General features: G+C 36.4%; 1 pseudogene across 1 annotated transcript; it reads left to right on the top strand.

Annotated features, from left to right (window-relative positions):
* Positions 1 to 5028: 5028 nt before the first annotated feature.
* On the top strand, positions 5029 to 5294 carry LOC308350910 (ragulator complex protein LAMTOR5-like; annotated as a pseudogene). Its single transcript has one exon. The product of its transcript is annotated as a ragulator complex protein LAMTOR5-like (transcript).
* Positions 5295 to 15220: the final 9926 nt, after the last annotated feature.

Below are 15220 nucleotides of genomic sequence, written 5' to 3'. Positions count from 1 at the left end.
TAGATCCATTAGAGACATGAGGTCACAGGGCAAAGGGCTGCTGCTTCCAATTGGAGAGAGTCAGATAGGCAGATACAGAGAGTCTCAGTTTACCAGAACAGAAACTCACCCACAGAACTGTCCATGGGATATGGTGCTGGGGTAGGAAAACCTATACTGCAGTTGATGTATGACTAGAGGCTCAGGGTACACAAGGCTGAGAGTTAAAAACTCTAGGGGAATGCACACATAGGAAGGACCCACACTTTTGTGACTTTTACCTAGAGGAACTTTATCAGGTCCTCACTGTGAAGGGGACCTTGAGGGGAAAAACTGCAGCTGCTTTGGCAGGGGGAGGGGAAAAGTAAGTAACTGTTTTGAAGTGTGTTAGAGCATTCTATTCTTCTTAAAGACAACTGTCCTCTTTAAAAGGAGAAACTATTTAACCAGAACCAACCTCTCTGGGAGAAGGGATGACCCAAGTCCAGCCACCTCTAGACATCAATCTATTTCAAGCAAAGAGTGGGGAACTGAGAAGCACTGCTGACCTCTATAGCCCAGGGACACAGGATCACTAAAAGTCTGAGCTACTCAGAAAACTACACTCACCAAGGGGGTGGGGGGGAGAAGATATATCCCCCTTACTAGCACATTACTAAAAGCTATTTACTGCAATTCCTTTTATCTACTATATCATGTTAGCCTTTCAAGAAATTACAAGGCACACTAACTAGCAAAAAAAAGTTTGAAGAGATTGAAGAGGCATTAGAATTGGAGTCAGATATCCCAAGAAGGGTGGAAATATCAGATGAGATATTTAAATTTGAAAACCTATGATTAATATGCTAAGGGGGTTAATGGAAACAGTAGACAATATACAAGAACAGATAGATAAGAAGTAGGGAGACCAAAGTGCTAAGAGAGTATTTCTAAGAATGTTAGAGGTAAAAATAGTGTAACATAAATGAAGAATGCCTTCGATGGGCTCATTAGTACACTAGACATTTCGAGGAATTAGGGCTTGAGCTCCATTGAAATACCTAAATTTAAAAGCAAAGAGAAAAAGGAAAGCAATAAACCCCAAGAATATCCAATAACTGTAGGACAACTACAAATAGCATAACATACCCATAATGGTAATACTAGAAGGAAAAGAAAGAAAGGAGCAAACATTAGTTGAAGTAATACTGAGTGAGAGTTTTCCAAAATTAATGTTAGGCACCAAACCACACACCAGGAAGCTCAGAAGACACCAAGGAGAATAAACACCAAAAATGTAATATTTAAATTAAAAAAAATTAAATATAAAGAATAAATTTTGAAAGCAGTCACAGGTAAAAATATCTTACTGACATAGAATCAAAGGATATCTGACTTTTCTTCAGGAATCATGCAGGCAAGAAGAGAGTAGAGTGAAATATTTAAAATACTGAGAGAAAATAAACACAAACCTAGAAATATGTGTACTGCCCAATCATTCCTTAAAAGTGAAGGAGAAATAAAGACTTTATCAGATTAAAATTAAAAAAAGAAAGAATGAGGGGCACCTGGGTGGCTTAGTTGGTTAAGCATCTGCCTTCAGCTCAGGTCATAATCTCAGTGTCTTGAGATTGAGCCCGAGGTCAGGCTCCCTGCTTATCAGGGAGTCTGCTTCTCCTTTTGCCTCTGCCCCCCCCTCCCCGCCTCCCCAGTTCATGCTCACACACACACACTCTCTCTCAAATAAATAAATAAAATATTTTTTTAAAAAAGGAAAGAATGAAAAGAAAGTAAGGGGTTATATGGCCAGGATCCACACCTTGTAAGAAATGTTGAGGGGCACCTGGGTGGCTCAGTGGGTTAAAGCCTCTGCCTTCGGCTCAGGTCATGATCTCAGGGTCCTGGGATCGAGCCCCACATTGGGCTCTCTGCTCGGTGGGGAGCCTGCTTCCTCCTCTCTTCTGTCTGCCTGCCTCTGGGCCTACTTGTGATATCTGTCAAATAAATAAATAAAATCTTAAAAAAAGAAAAAAAAAAGAAATGTTGAAAGAGGTCCTTTTAGACAGATGGAAGGTGAAATAAATCAGAAACTAAGGTAAAGAAAAGAAACTCGGTAAGAAAACAATTTAAAAAATGAACAAAACTTCTGACAGACACCTTCCTACAGAAGATATGTGTATCTTTGTATGTCATTAGGGAATTGCAAATTAAAACAATTAATGGGCCAAACCTAGAATACTGACAACATCAAATGTTGATAAAGATGTGGAGCAACAGGAACTCTCATTCACTGATGTTGGGAAATGCAAAATGGTATGGGTAGTTTGGAAGAGTTTGGCAGTTTCTTACAAAACCAAACATGCTCTTCCAACAATCGTGCTCCTTGGTATTTACCCAAATAAAAATAAGACTTATGTCCATACAAAACTCTGTACATGTTTATAGCAGCTTTGTTAATAACTGCCAAAACTTGGAAGCAATCAAGATGTCTTTAGGTAGGGGAATGCATAAATAAACTTTGGGATATCCAGCCAGTGAACAGTACTCAACACTTAAAAGAATTGAGCTGTCAATCCATGAAAAGATAAGAACTTAAATGCGTATCACCAAGTGAAGGAAGCCACTGTGGAAAAACTACAGACTACATGAATCCAACTATATGCCATTCTGGGAAAGGCAAAACTGGAGACAGCAAGAAAAAAAATCAATTGTTTCCAGGGGTTGTTGTAAGGAAGTATTGGATAGGTGAAGTACAAAAGATTTCTGGGGCAGTAATACTATTCTGTATGACACTACAATACCATGTCATTATGTTGTTATAACTCACAGAATGTACAATACTAAGAGTGACTCCTAATGTAAATTACGGACTTTGATAATGATGTGTCCATGTAGATTAATCAATTGTCACAAATGTGCTACTCTGGTAGAAAAGGTTGTCTATAGTAGAAAAGTTTATAGTAGGAAAGGTTGTAAGTGTGTCGTATACAGGAACTCTTTGTACTCTCTCCTGAATTTTTTTCTGTGAACTTTAAACTTCTCTGAAGATACTTTATTTTAAAAAATGAACAAAGTGGAAATTTGGTCTTTTCTAAACAGTTTTATATTTTAAAATGCCCACTTAATTTGCTTAGCATAATACTCTCTAACTCCATCCATGTAACTAACTGGAATTTAAATAAGAACTTAAAAAAAGTATGTCTACTTAATCTCAAGAAGGCAGAAAAAAGTAAGTGGGAAAAAGAGAAAAATGGAAAACAGACATCTAATGTTACCGTTTAATTTAATTATGTCAATAACTATGATAAATATGAATGCTTTCAGCTCACCAATCAAACAGAGATTGTCAGAATGCATAAAACATAATCTGAAATTCTGCACAGTCTACAATAAGCCTACTTTAAGTGTAAAGGCCTCGGCTGAAAATAAAAGGATAAGAAAGATACACATGAACCCTAACCTAAAGAAAACTGGAGTAGCTCTGTTAATTTTAAAGAAGACACAGGAACAAGGAAGAACATTAAGGATTAAGAAGGTATTACACGGGCGCCTGGGTGGCTCAGTGGGTTGAGCCACTGCCTTCGGCTCAGGTCATGATCTCAGGGTCCTGGGATCGAGTCCCGCATCGGGCTCTCTGCTCAGCAGGGAGCCTGCTTCCCTCTCTCTCTGCCTGCCTCTCTGTCTACTGTGATCTCTCTCTGTCAAATAAATAAATAAAATCTTTAAAAAAAAAAAAAAAAAAAAAAGAAGGTATTACACAATGATATAAAAGTCAATTATCTAAGAATACATAAAAATCCCAAGCGTGTATGCATGAAACAAAAGAATTTCATAATGCACGAAGCAAAAACTGATATACACAAAAAGAGAAAAAGAAATCCACTAGTATCTTTGGAGATTTCAACATTCTTCTTTAGGTAATTAATAAAATAAGTAGGAAGAAAATTATAAGGATATAGACACCCTTAGGAGCACTATCAACTGACTGAGCTTAACTAATACTTATAAATCGTTCCGCCCAACACAGACTATACATTTTTCCCAAATGTACATGAAACATTAATCAAGTTAGATCATATTTGGGGCCATAAAAAAAGTTTTACATGTTTGAAATAACAGAAATCTTACAATATATGTTCTTAGACTAAAATGGGAATTAGTTAAACAAAAATATCAGGAGAATCTCAAGATACTGGAAATTTTTTAAAAAAGAATAATCCATTGGTCAAAGAAAGAATAATAAGAGAAACTTTAAAATATGTTAACTTCAATGAAAAATGTCATATAACATGTCAAAATTTGGGATGTAGCTGAATTAATTCTTAGTGGAAAAATTATAGCATTAAATGCACATATAAGGAGAAAGGAACGATCTACAACAATAATGTAACATTCAACTTAAACTAGAGAAATAAAAGCAGGTTATAAATAGAGCAAACAGAAAGGAGAAACTAATAAAAGTTACAGCAGGAATGAGAAAAGTTGAAAACAGAAAGACAATTGAGAAAACAATTGAATCTAAAATCAAATACAAAACTGTACAAGAAAGCATATTCCTAAATGTCCCTTAAACACAAAGGCAAAAATCCTTAATAAAATATCTGCAAGAAAAGAATCCAACAATATTTAAAAAGGTAATATAGAATGACAAAGTTTGTTTGTTCAAGAAAACATGAGAGTACTTCCACATTTCAAATATAATCCATGTAAATTACCTTATTAAATTACTAAAGAAGAAAAACCATATCATATCAATATAAGCAGAAAAAAACACTCAACAAAGTACAACATCCATTCATGATAAAAAGTCTCAGCAACCAGGAAAAGAAAGGAGCTTCCTTGACTCAATAAGGGTTTCTATGAAAAAGCTAATGCTGAGAACATTCTTAACAGTGAGAATCCAAATTCTTCTTTTCCAATTTTAGGATAATAAAAGAGATGTCCTCTCTCACCACTTCTATTTAACATTGCACTGGAAATCCTAGGTAGTGCAGCAAAACAAGAAAAAAACAAAAAAAGACAAACATTGGACTTGTTATGGGATCCCAGACCAGGTGGACAGTGGGTGGGATGGAGGTGACCTTGTGTGAGGACACAATGAAGAATCCCTCCATTGCTGGAATTTTGCACACAGATTCACAAGGACTTAATTTGGGCTTCTGTGAGACCCTGTCAGATGAGCATGCTGGAGTCATATCTGTTCTAGACTAGCAAGCAGCAAGCTAACCTCAGGCCCCAATGATACTCCTGTGGTGTGTGTAGAATCAGATAATGGGAGCATTATGATCCAGAAACATGACAGCATCACAGTAGCAGTGTGCAAAATGACCTTTTAACATGTCATATCAGTTCTCCAGCAGTCTGTCATAGAGGCTGCATCCTACCTATGCTAATTATATTGTAGAACTATTAAAATTCCAGTGGATAGACCATTCATTTGGCATGCAATGGGCACTTTTCTATTAATTTTAGAGTAAGCTTCAGTTTGACACTCAATAGACTGAGTTATCAAAATATTAGTAAGAAAGGATCATGTTTTGAAGTAACAAATCCAAGTCACTTTGTATATAGAATTTTCTTATGTTCAATAATTCTGGTTGGAGGGAAAAAAAGAAAAACATTGGGAAGGAAGAAATAAAATGTATGTATTCACGGAAAACATGATTATAAGTGTAGAATATCCCAAAGACCTTACAAAAAAAAAAATCTTGAATTAATGAATGAGTTTAGCAAGGTCACAGGACAAAAGGTCAATATGTAAAAGTCATCCTGATTCCTACATATACGCAATGAAAAAAGTTGTATCTGAAAAATTTTTTAAATGTCACATGTATAGCTTCAAAATTTGTATTTGAAATTTTTAAAAAGCCCACATTTACAAAAACTTCAAGAAGGGAATTAACTTGATTCATAAATTCTAGAGAGCTGATGTACAACATTCTTACCAATACTGTATTGTACACTTAAAAATGCATTAAAATGGAACATTTCGTGTTAAGACTTCTTACCAGAATAAAGAAGTTGAAAACAAAAACAAGGGTCAAAGAAACGTTCACAGATGATGGACGGACAGGTTCATTATCATTATTTTGTTGAAAGTTACTTATGTGTACCTATGATGAAAATTTCCAAATTGTGCATTTTTTGTATGTGCAGTTTGCTGTATGTCAAATACATCACAGTAAAATTATTAATTTTTTTCTTTTTATTTATTCCAGTTAATATTAGTGTCATATCACTTCATATGTACTATTTAGTGATTCAACACTTCCATACAATACCCAGTGTTCAGCACAATAAATGTACTCCTTAATGCCCATCACCTACTTAATCCTTCTTACAACCACCTTCTCTCCCTGATAACCAACAGTTTGTTCTCTATAGTTAAGTGTCTGTTTCTTGGTTGGCCCCTCTCTCTTTTTTCCCCTATGCTCCTTTGTTTTGTTTCTTAAATCCCACATATGAATGAAATCATATGCTATATATCATATACAAAAATAAATTCAAAATGGATTTAAAGGCATGTGAGACATGAAACCATTAAAATCCTAGAGGAGAACCCGACAATAACCTTTTTGATATTAGCTCTAGCAAGTTCTTTTAAGATAGGTCTTCTCAGGCAAGAAAAGAAAAGAAAAAATGAACTATTGGGACTTAATCAAAATAAAAAGCTTCTGCACAGTGAAGTAAACAATCAACAAAACTTTTAGAGAACCGATGGAATGGGAGAAGATATTTGCAAATGACATATATGATAAAGGATTAGTATTCAGAATATATAAAGAACTTATAAAAAATTTTAAAAAACTAGTAATTCAACTAAAAAATGGGCAGAAGACATGAATAGGCATTTTTCCAAAGAAGACATCCAGATAGTTAATAAACACATGAAAAGATGCTCAACATCACCTATCACCAGTGAAATACAAATCAAATTAACAATGAAAATGACCTCACACTGGTCAGAATGGCTAAAGTCAAAAACACAAGAAACAATGTGTTGGCGAGGATGTGGGGAAAGGGAACCCTCTTGCACTGTTGGTGGGAATACAAACTGGTACAGCTACTCTGGAAAACAGTAAGGAGTTTCCACAAAAAGTTAAAAATAGAACTACCATACGATCCAGGAATTGTACTACTAGGTACTTACCCAAAGGACACAAAAATACAGATTTGAAAGCATACATACATCCTGACACTTATGTCAGTGTTACCAAATTATGGAAAGAGCCCAAGTGTCCATCAACTGATGAATGGATGAAGAAGTGGTTAATATCCATTGTATATATATACACAATGGAATATTGCTCAGCCATTAAAAAAGAATGAAATCACCATTTGCAATGATATGGATGGAGACAGATTATTATACTAAGTGAAATAAGTCAGAGAAAGACAAATTGTTAACTTGTAAGAAAGTAAATTAACTAGGTATAAACTTAACAAAATATGTGCAGATCAGTACAGTGGAAGCTACGATGCAATGATGTAAGGAATAAGATCCAAATAAATGAAGAAATAAACCACGGTCATAGGATGAATAACTTACAGAGTTATGATGACAATTCTCTCAATTTGATCTATAAATTCAGTGTAATCTCTAACAAAGTTCTAGAAAATATTTTGTAGTTACAAACAAGCTGGGTCTAAAGTGTATTACAGTACACCAAAGCAAATAGAATAGCCAAAACAATCCTAAAACAACAAAAAAATTAGAATATTCACATTACTGGATTTCAAGACTTACTAGAATCACACAGTAATCAAGACATGTAGTATTGACAAAAGGATAGACATATGGATCATTAGAGCCAGACAAAAGGTAGAGCAGAGACCTGCCCAGTCATGTCGGCTGATTCTCCACCAAAGCATAAAGGCACTTTGAGGGAGAAAAGACAATCTTAGCTAAAACATCAAAAGCTCACTTCGTGAAAGGAAAATTGTTAAATTTAACTTTATCAAAAATGAAAATTTTTGGTCTCTGAAAGATAACAATTTAAGAATATAAAACAAGCCACATTCCATGAGAAAATATTTTAGTCAAATAACTGATAAAAAATTTATATTCAGAAGATACACACAAAAACATTTAAAACTCAAACATGTAAAAGCAAACAATCCAATTTTTAAAATGCATGAAAGATACAGACATTTCACCAAAGCAAATCTCTGGATGGCAAATAAGCGTATGTAGATACTCTGAATCATTAGTCATCAGAGACACTAGAATTAAAACCATAATTACATACTACTATATATCTAATACAATGGCTAAAATAAAAAAAAATAAAACTGACAACATCAGATACTGGTGAGGATGCAGAACAACAGGAAATTTCATTTAGTACTGGTGGGAATGAATAGCACCAGTTACTCAGGAAAACAATTTGGCATCTATCTATCTATCTATCTTTTTTTTTAAATTTTATTTTAATAAACATATAATGTATTTTTATCCCCAGGGGTACAGGTCTGTGAATCGCTAGGTTTACACATTTCACAGCACTCTATCTATCTTTAATAAAGTTAAACATAGACTTAGCATATAACTCAGTACCTCACTCATTGGTATTTACCCAAAGGAACTGAAAACTTATGTTCACACAAAAACCAGTGTGGGGATGTTTATAAAGGTTTGCTCATAATCAAAACACCAGGAAGGAAACAAAATATCCTTCAGCAGGTAAATAGATAAGCAGTATGTGGTACATCCCTAAAAGAAAATGCTATTCAGTCATAACAAGGAATGAGTTACTCCTGTGCATAATAATATGGATGAATATTAGATGCATTTTGCTGAGTAGAAAGGAGCCAGATCCAAAGGGATACTTATTTTATGATACCACTAGGGGAAGTCCCCTAAAAAGCTAAACTATAGGGATGAAAAACAGAATATTGGTGTCTCAGGGTTATAGGAGTGGGGACTGGTTGACAACAAAGGGGACACACAGAGGAATTCTTAAAGTAATGGAACCAGTCTGCTCTTTTGGATAGGACTGGAGGATGGATTCATGACTCTCTGCATTTCTCCAAAGCCACAAAATTCTATATCACCAGGAGTGATCTCTAATATATGCAAATTAACAAAGCCAAATAGGCTATCCAAGGAACCTAGGATGGAATGCCAACTGCCACAAATGATCTCATTGTATTACAAATGAATGGCATGGCCTCTTTGAGGGAGTGGGGGAAAGTAGAGCTAAGTAAATTTGGAAAACAGTATTTTGATGAGAAATTGTAAAATGAAGACAAAAAATATTTATACATAAACACTAGACTCAAGTTTGTAAATTTGTTTCTCACAAGGGTGTATATTAACATTTCTCAAGGAACTTTATATCTGTGTCAAGAATGAACAGATAGTAAACAAAAGGTAGATGATAAAAGCCTGGCTTTTCATGTCAGGGAAAGAACTGACAAGGGATGGGGAGGACTGGAATAACCACTGTGGTTCTGAATAAAATTCTGCAATATACTATGATTTCATGTTTAGTTTAAAAATATACAGATGGATAAAGAAATTATATTATACATACATCTAGACATAAATGGATTCATATATTAACATATATTTCCTAGTTACTTTTTGCTGAAAAGGTTAAGTCAGTAACATGCTAATAACAACAAACACATATGACCCATATCTTGGTTGGGTTCAATATCATTCTCCAATAAAAGGGACCAGAGCAACTTGGAGAAATGGCTGATTCTAGATCTTGAAGGAGGGAAATATATACGGAACCTTCAAAACTTCACAATACCAGGAGGTAAGCCATGGCTCAAAGAAAAAAAAGTGGAAGCACGCCAAAAGCAAAAAGGAGCCAACAACCTGGAAAAGTCCCCAGTGGCCAAGACTGGAATAATTTTAGCAAGAAAATAAATAATATAATGTAGGATTCTAATCCAAAGTATGAAATAAATATACATGATATAAATTAAATCATATTGATATAAATTAAATCCCTGAATACATGCATATATGCACATATATATGAGAGAAGAGGCCAAATCTTCCTTATAGAGTATTTCAATAATATATGTAGACCTTAAACCCTTTACCAGGAGATTCAACTTAATTCCCACCATCATTACTCCATATACATTTGAGATGGGGATAGACAGTGATTTAATTACAAAGAATAGAGTAGGGAAAGAGAAAAACTACTTTTACAGTATGTAAAACATACCTTGACCAAGTAATGAAAGTGAACTCATCAATGATAAATTCTGTTATGGCCATATAAGTCCTCATGTAGAGACTTATATGATGATATGAAAAGGATACTTCAACTCTGTGGTATTCTTTCCCCAAACCTACAACCACAGTCTAACCATGAAATAAAGAACCAGTCAAACCCCAACTTGAATACATTCTTACAGTATACCTGGTCATTATACCTCAAGATTGCCAAGATCATGAAAAATAAGGAAAGACAAAAAATGTCACAGATCGGAGGACATTGGGGACATCTAACATTTCAATTCAGTATCATACTCTGGATTGGATCCTAAATAAAGAGAGCTTATGAGTGGAAAAATTCATGAAAGCCAAGTCAAGTCTGAGTCTAATTGGTGGTAATGTGCCAGTGTCTTTTTTTTTAAGTTTTTGACACATGCACCATGGTAACATAAGATGTTCACAAGGGAGACACCTTGAGTGAGGGGTTGTTATGGGTTGAAGTGTGTCCTCAAAAGAAGATATATTGAAATCCCATCCCCAGAACCTCATAACTGATCTTGTTTGGAAATAGGGTCTTTGCAGAGAAAATCAAATTAAGAAGAGGCAATTAGGGTAACTCCTCATCCCACAATACACTAACCCTATAAAAAGGGAGAATTTGACACAGAGACAGGCATGCACAGGGGGAAGTCAGCCATGGGAAGACCAAGGATTGAGTGAAGGATCTGTGCACTGAGGAAAGCCAAAGACTGCCAGCAAACAGCAGATGCCAGGAGGATATAGGCAATAATTGCTCCCTGCAGGTTTCAGAGGAAGGATGATCCTGCCAACACCTTGATTTTAGTTGCTCCAGCAGTGTAAGACAATCCATTTCTTTTGTTCTAAGCCCCTCAGTTTGTGATACTTTGTTATGGCAGCTCTAGAAAAGCAAATGCAAGGTTATACAGGAACTCTCCAGAGCATTAGTGCAATATTTTTCAAGTCCAAAATAACAAGTCTGTATAAAAGAAACAACAAAAAAATCAATGTATTATGTGAAAACCAAAATAAAGATACCATTTACAATATGTACCAAAAAAAAAAAAGGGAAAAGAAAGAAAGAGGAAGAAAAAAAGAAGGAAAGAAACATCACAAGAAAAAGAGAAAGTAAGAAAAATGTAGGGAAATTTATCAAAACATGTACAAAATCTGTATGCTGTAATCTATAAAGTCCTAATAAAGTCCTGATGAAAGAAATAAAAAAGACCAAATAAATAGAGAGAGACATCATTTTTATGGTTTGGAAGACAACATAGGAAACATGACAATTCCTTTCATTTTGATTGATAGATATAATGTAATTTCTACAAAAATTTCAGCAGGATGTTTGTAGATGTAGACAAGCTGATATTAAAATTTACATGTAAAGGTAAAGAAGCTCAAAGAATTAACATTTTTTGGAAATGAAGAATAAGGTTAGAATCATATTTTCTAATTTTATTTTTTCCATACTTTTTAATTTTAAAACTGACTGTAAAGCTATATACACTATATACACTATATACACTATAAAGTGTAGTGTTGGTAAAGAGACACACACATAGATCAATGAAACAGAATAGAGGCCATAAATTGACTTACATCAATACGGATAGTTGATTTTTGATTAAAGGTGTAAAATCAATTCAATGGAGAAAGGTTTTTGCAACGGTTGGGCATGGAAATCCAAGAAAAACTTACCCTCCAACTAAGCTTCACTCCTTATGCAAAAATTAATTCAATATGATTCAATATGAATCAGAGATATAAATGTAAAATGTAAAATTATTTTAAAGGGCACGGGTGGCTCAGTGGGTTGAGCCTCTGCTTCCGGCTCGGGTCATGATCTCAGGGTCCCGGGATCAAGCCCCACATCGGGCTCTCTGCTCAACAGGGAGCCTGCTTACCCCCCTCTCTCTGCCTGCTGCTCTGTTCTACTTGTGATCTTTCTCTCTCTGTCAAATAAATAAAAATCTTTATTAAAAAAAGTCTTTAAAATTATTTTTAAAACTTTTAGAAGTATCAATTAAAAATCCTTGTGACTCTGGTTTATACAAAGATTTCTTAGCTACACCACCAGAATCATGATCCATAAAAATAAATATTAATAAACTGAACATCAAAATGAAAGGCATCTGCTCTTTAAAAAGATACTATTTAGACGGTGAAAAGACAGCCACCAGATTAAAAGACGATATTAGTAAATCATACACCTGATAAAGGATTTCTGTCCAAACCTGTTAAAAATTTTCAAATCTGGATAAACAGGCACCAAACCAACTAAAGAAGTAGGCAAAAAATTCAACAGACAATTCACCCCAGAAAATATACAACAGACAAGTAAGTGTAAGAAAAGACGCTAAACCTCATTAGTCATTAAGGAAATGCAAATTAAAACCACAATGAGATCCAATTACCTACCCAATAGAATATTGAATAGAATAACATCAAAATCAAACCAAAACAACAAAACAGACCACGCCAAACATCAGTAAGGATATGGAGGAACAACTTCACTACTGGAATCTGGATCTTACCAGTAAGTGTGGCCCGAAGAGAGAGAGAAACCTCAGCCCTACCTTCAGACAGTGCTTGTTCTGTTCTCATGGTCCCTGTATTGTCCATCCTCTGAAGGGACGGTCAGGCTAGTTCCTGTGACCTCTCACTCTCCTGAATCATGAAGGTTTTGGATGCTGGCTCAGAGACATACCATCTATTTGTTAAAATCTAGTTTATATTAATACTCTGCACCGAATGGGGAGGCCCTGTCCTTGCCACAGTCCTCTGACTGTGTCCCTATATGCACCTATATTCAGTAGAACCATGAGGTCTGACAGAATCGTTCTGAAGTCCTCTCCTTCTTCAGTCCAGATCCCAGTACAGAGGTCTAGAAGGTCTCTACCCATGTTCCAGGGCTGTGTTCTTCCTCTTCAGGTTCACCACATGAGATGAGCTGATAATCTAAATATCACAGAATGAGAAATGGGGGCTGCTGTTCTTACCTGAGATCTAGCAATAAGAATGTAAGATCCTCAGGTTGAGGGGAGGAGGCAAAAGGTGAGGGTTCTTAAACTGTTGGGGCCTATTCTTGTGGCCTGACTTCATTTCAAATAGTTGGATTGGAGGTTCTCCAGTCTTGATTGATCCCATAAACATGTGAGGAGATTATGTCTAATAGGACAGGAGATATTTGGGATTATGTAAAAAGCAAGAGAGAAAGAGAAAAGTAATGTCCAGGTAAAGAAGTAGAAAGGAGAGTGGGACAAGAGAAGCATCAGGACCAGAGAGGAACTTAGGGAAAGCAGTACAAAAAGAGAAATGTAGTTTGAGTCAAAAAAGCTTCCGGGGGTGCTGAGGGCAGGTACAGAGAAAAAGTTCAAACAGTGCCTGCACAAAGTAAATTGCCCTTACTTTAAGTGAATGTACCCATGAATCTGGGAGGAAGATAATCCTTGGGGAACAGCAGCCAAGTTGGAGAGAATATGGGATGCTGATAGAGGAGGTGACAGGCAACATGTCTTGTATGTTTCAAAGTTATTCTCAGGTGGTCTAAGATTCCATTTCATGGAATTGGCACAAAACTGCTGTTTGTTAAGGCCCAAAGGGGATAACACAGCTAAGAGTAATATGGCATCATAGTTAAGAATACAGGTCCTGAAGCAGAACTACCGGGTCAGAGTCCCAGCCCCACTGCTCACCAGCCCAGATATGTTGAGACACCTGTTTCTTCATTTGCAAAACAAAGTGTCTGTCTCACAGGGGGACACTGGACCAGGGCCTTGCACTACTATTCACCATTACTGTTGTTATGTGTATAAACAGAATGACAATAAAGGAGAGAAGGAGCACACTCAAGAGAAGGGCAAAAAAAGAGTGATGAAAGGAAAAGTAGAGAAACAAGCAGCAAGTGGTAAAAACCCAGCAGAGATGCAGAGAAAACCCACAGCTGAGTCAGCGATTGGTAAAAGAGCCAGGAAAAACCCTAAAAAGTATTTAACACTTTAAAACTGGTAAGGGAAAAATGATGTTGGGAAATGGACACCCTGGATATAGTCCAGGGTAGAGATCTCATCTGTTTCTCACACTCAGTGTTCTAGGACCCCATGGTCATGACTACCCCCCAGGGTCATGTCCCACAGTAGTAATAGATCTCAGCTATCACTTCCTGCGGCTCCCTGACCTGGCTAAAAGTCAGAGCAGAGAATGGCCAAAGTTCTCAACTAAGGAGCTCAAATCTAACGGCTGGGCTTTAGACAGTCTGACCTCCTTTCATTCAGCTCTCAGTCTGTAGGCAGGGGCATGATGCCAGCTTTGGACGCCTACAACCTCCAGAATGAATCTACAGATCACTCCCTCATGCTCTTGAACCTTTCCAGAGGTTTTAATAAGAGCTTCTCAGAGCCACAGAGGGTCTCAGCTGCCTTGAGACATGGGTGAGATCAGGAACTGCCGTTAGGTTCATAGCGGAGCCACAAAGGGATGGGAGAATTGATGGGGTGTATGAGGTCTCCAGGCATGGCGAAGCATGAGAAGTGAACTCATGAATTCTGGGAACTCTGCAAACACCCAGCAAAGCACATATCCAAGACTCAACTTTGTGTGTTTAATGAAGCCATACCCTGTCAGGTGTCCCCAAATATGGCTCTCTTAGACTACGGAGGACTAAATTGAGAATGTTCCCATTCTAGCTTTGAGAGCAAGCAGCCAACCGGCACACAGAACAGAGCTCCTCATAGCTCTCCCCCATTCCTTGTTCTCTGGCAAGACAGAATTCTCTGGGAGACAAGGCCCTGGCAGCATGAGTATAATATTCCTAAGTGGGATACTATTCACACACTCCCAGGTCCCGTCCTAATTTTCCTGAAAATAGGCATTTAAGCAGCCTTTTGGGGTCAGAGGTTCTGGGTAGGGCACTCCTCTTGTTTGTTCCTCAGAAGGCAGTAAAGCCTCTCAGAAATAGAGAACAAGAAGAACAACAACAAAAATAAATGGGATGAATTTCCTCCTTTACCCCAACTGATTGATACAAATCAAAGCCATGAAAGAGAATAGTAACCACCTGTA

The sequence above is a fragment of the Martes martes genome, assembly GCF_963455335.1.
Source record: "Martes martes genome assembly, chromosome: 10".
Taxonomy (NCBI): domain Eukaryota; kingdom Metazoa; phylum Chordata; class Mammalia; order Carnivora; family Mustelidae; genus Martes; species Martes martes.
This window is presented reverse-complemented; position numbering and strand designations above follow the sequence as displayed.